The following is a 4,614-nucleotide window of genomic DNA, read 5'->3' on the forward strand; positions in this document are numbered from 1 at the left end:
TTCAAATTTGTTCCAATACAAGCTTATAAAAAGTTCTTCAAAAGCACATATGAACAACAGAAGTTTATTAACGTTCTATTTTCCTGTCATTGAAATAGTTAATTACAAATTTCCAATATTTTTTTTCCGATGTCAAACATGCAGCTCATATTGCTTTAAATAATGACCTCACTGAGTCGATTAGAAATATGGTTGAATCTTGTGAATTTCCAGTATGGAGACACACATGAATATTCTCATTTCCAATTTCATCTTCAGGTAAATCACTCTGACAAGCCAGCTACATTGCTCCTCGTTTGGGAAACTAAATTAATTGTAACAGACACCTTGGTACTTTCTACGGAAAAAATTCAATGCTATATCTCCAAGGCTTCACCGTTGTTCGGAGATTTTGTTATATTCATCTTAGCATGTTACTGATTTCATTATAAACTTCATGATGTTCCATCTCCAGTCATTTATTAAAGATGACTTTTTTCTACCTGCAGAAGTAAATACAATTTTCAATATCTTCAAATGAAGATAGACATCAAACTGAATTAAATATACACATAAATGTAAACACAAACCCTAAATCAAGAAAGGTGTTTTTCTAATTATCATTCTGACAGTTGTGCATGTTAAACTGTTAAACAAGTTTTCTTTGATCTATGCATATATAATAATGATTTTAAAATCATTTTGATCAATAAATGAGAAATAAGCAGACCATAACTACATGTAGTGATGTGTTTTTGTAACAATTTAGATTTGATTTTTGAAACTGGTTACGTTGAAGAGATATGCATCTATAAGCTGTCTCAATTCCTGAAATTGTCTTTTCCAAAATTAACTCCAAGCTTTCGTTAGAATTCTGTTATAGCTATGATTTACATGTGTATTTGCTCATGTTCCTTTTCTTTTTCATCCTCTTTGGTGAATCCTTTGAAAAAAAAAACAAAAAATAAGAATATAATCTAATCATGTTAAAAATCACTAAATTCAAGATAAAAATTGACTACTTTTATAATAAAAATCAATATATATATTAATTATCTTTCTGTCAACATCATCAAAAGGAAAGTCATATATTATCTTTACAAAAAATGTACAGATCAAGAACTACTTGATCAATAATGATATGAACGCATGGGATAGAAATTTACAGTGCAAAATATTAGGCTATAATTTTTTTCAGTCCCATAAATTTATATGGAAAGCGTTGACCTTTGCAGGCAATTTTTCTGTATTTTTCCTTTTAGAGAATTGATTCTCCATTGAGGCATTGTAGATTTGCAAGAAAAAAAATTAGAAATATAATCTTCCCCCCCTGTTGGTACTGAAAATTTGCATTTCATTTAGAATACATGTATATTTCAGATCAGCTATTATAATTATCCCATTTTTACATTTTTTCAAACCTGCTGAAGGAGACACCCACTCCCCTCCCCCTTCTCCAAACAAAAAAAATTCAAATTATCTCTGCTTTGAATTGTTTTTAAAACCTCCCTAGTATAAATATTAAATACATTGTAGTTATTTACTTGCGATTTTTTTTTTCTTTTCTTAATAAAAAGGGAAAAAAATTAAAAAAGTTGCTTTGAAATAAAGGCCTTGCTATCTCTATACATGTATTTATTTACATCAATTCAGTGTACTGGACCTGGTTATATATAATTATAAGGAGATTGTGTCTGACCTGATGTATGTTTTCATGCCCTACCATCTACATGTATTTTTATGTAATTTTTTATTGTGAAATGTACCGGGGAGAGTCAGGGCAGAGGCCCCTTCAAGTGTCACAATTCATAGCAGAGGAATCTCGGGTTACATGCATGCAAGACAATTAAATGGAGAAATAAGTATACATACTTAGCGTTTGTAATATTTATAATTACCTCTTGTCTTCTTATCTTGGCCTTTTTCCTTCTTCCACACTGCCAATCCTCACCCCGGACCCGCTTTGTTAGGTTTTCTCACCAAATTATTTGTTTACCACTACAAGTGCCTACATATTGTACCTCCAAACGCGAGAGAGTAATCAAAGGGAAGTACATGTAATTGGTAAGCAAAAAATGCTTCAAAATGCAGAAAAAATGGATATTCACCTTTAATTTCTATAACACATATCATTTGCCCACCAATTTTTTAATTGTTTAATTATAATCAAATATCAACCTTTCATATTTTATTATTGCTTAATTTGTAGATAGCTGCATTTTTTTGTTTTACGTCTTAAAATATTGAGCAAATTTTACTATATTTTTGACATTTTGCAATGCATAACATGACCACTTACGAGTGTAAAATTAAAATTGAACTGTAAACATTGTTGTTTGAATCTCTAGTATTGGATAAAACAATAAACACAAATTTAGATATCTCTGTTCATTTCTAGACATGGTTTTTCATGAAAAGTACAGATTTTCATGATTTACAAAAATGAGAAAGTTTGTATCCCGTTTTACTTAAGCAACCAAGGTTACAATTCAAAAACTATTTTTAGATTTTACAATCACTCACACACCTGTATTAAATTATGATATAAAAATTCAAATCTGTAACTATGCGTGCCAAAATATTTTGGTGATTACAGAGAATTGGTCTTAAGTTCTATGCTTATAAGGCAAACCTTAACGTGTGTAGCGGCCCTAGGAGGAAAATATATCACCAGAAGTCAGTGGACAACACACTTCTCTTCCACATGTAAACTATTTTGCTATATGAGGAGGCGTTTGGCAAGACTGCTACTGGAATACATGAGAGGTAAAAATCGACCTTTCTTGTCTGTCTATCTGTTTCTTTTTAAATGTTCGACCAGGTCAGCTTTTATTTATACCGTATTGTATGCATAAATATCACCAAAACAAATCCCATGCTATGGGGCTATCATCCTTTTTTTCGCTTGTGGCCAAATTTTATTATATATCTTAGGCCTAAATGTTAATAACCAGTAGGAAATGTGTGGATCCTATGGTTACATTCAAGATCAACAGATTGCATACAATTCGTATTTTTTTATGCTTATAAATTAAAAAGACATAAAAGCTTAAATGTCGAATAATTAGATATGAAATAAAGGACCACTTCAAAATTAAATTTAAGGCAGGGTTATTGCCAAGTCTCTAAAGGGGTACGGGGAAGGTTTGGGAGACGCTAACATGTCATATGCTTTCCTTAATAAAGGGAGGGGAGGACACATGGTGACGTGGTTTAGCTGATTTCCTTATAGCCTCTGTTTATGTAAATGCAAACAATATCAAATCATCATTCCTGGTGCATTTTTTGTACTGTTTGTTTCTTTTATCATCTAATATAAAAAAGAGTAAATTTTTACCTTTACTTCAATATTTAAAACCGTTCACTGTAGCTCAGTCGGTAGATCGCTTTCTCCGTGATCGGGAGGTCTTGAGTTCGAATCTCGGCCGCGACTGACCTAAGTCGATGAATTGGGTACCAACTGTTCCTTCGCCATGCGCTCGGCACTTTGAAGAAAAAGTTGCGGGTCCTTCGGATGAGACCTTAAACCCAGGCCCCGGCAGCGTCAGGCATCAGCGGCAGGTATTGGCACTATAAAGATCCCTCACTGCTCAATTGCCCCGAGTGCCGAGAAAAGGTCAAAATTTGAAGACCATCACCGGCATACGGTGGCGTCTCCATATGAGTGAAAAACTCTCAAGAGGGACGTTAAATTACAATCAATCAATATTTAATAAATTGATAATAAATTGATATGGATTGATCATCCTCCTCATTTTTCTCATGTGTGTCAAACAAATCCAATCTTGCACCAAAATCAAGTACAGTGAAACTTGTATTAAGCAGTCACATACAGGATCCATCAAAAGTGACCTTTATAGAGAGGTGACCTTTGAAAATAGGTTCATCTTTTTTAAAAAGATTTTATTTACAAATTTAATATGTCAGTTTTGTGTTTATTATTATGTATTTCACCACAAAATATACAAGAAAGTTAGGTATTGGACATTAGTGATCTCACTTAAATTATTATATTTTTTTGTTTATTAAGAAGATGCTTTTACTTTTATGGATGAATTCAAACTAAATTTAATGAATCCAAGAAAATTAATAAAATACCTGTGTGGCAACGCACTTTGAAAAAATTACGCACTTTGAAAAATTTTTTCAAAGTGCGTTAAAATTGGGACAAAATTAACTCACTTTGAAAAAATTTTTTCAAAGTGCGTTAAATTTGGGACCAACTCAACGCACTTTGAAAAAATTTTTCAAAGTGCGTTAAGAGTCTACATCAATATATTTTACCATGGAGACACTTAACGCACTTTGAAAAAAAAAATCATATTTTAGTCATGGAAAGATTTTATTTGTCATTTATCTTTCAAAAACTAAGCCTAACCCTAACCTCAAAAATGAATTGATTTACTTCCGTCGAAAAGAGGAGAAGGCGGGTATAAGATCCCTCAGTCCAAATCTTTATCTTTTCAATACATAGGTGTCGGTAACATTCCCTCCCCTGGCCCTTCGCCCAGTCTCGATGTCTATGCTATACTCAAAGCATTCATATAATTATGTATTTACCTAACTGGTATGACGTTGAAAACTTTCAATGATAAATAAGTTAATTAAAACAGATGAAAACTAGAAATTTTTAAG

The 4,614-nt window shown here is 32.1% G+C and overlaps 1 long non-coding RNA gene across 1 annotated transcript; it reads right to left on the bottom strand.

Moving 5' to 3' along the window:
- Positions 1-398: 398 nt before the first annotated feature.
- On the bottom strand, positions 399-1,987 carry LOC134233774 (uncharacterized). The gene is made up of 3 exons (XR_009985059.1): positions 1,878-1,987; positions 772-922; positions 399-482 (listed from the first exon to the last, which is right to left on the bottom strand). It is a non-coding gene; the product is annotated as an uncharacterized LOC134233774 (long non-coding RNA).
- Positions 1,988-4,614: the final 2,627 nt, after the last annotated feature.

Source organism: Saccostrea cucullata, unplaced genomic scaffold (genome assembly GCF_032062105.1).
Source record: "Saccostrea cucullata isolate Sc308-1 unplaced genomic scaffold, CSIRO_AGI_Scuc_v1 ctg10809, whole genome shotgun sequence".
NCBI lineage: Eukaryota > Metazoa > Mollusca > Bivalvia > Ostreida > Ostreidae > Saccostrea > Saccostrea cuccullata.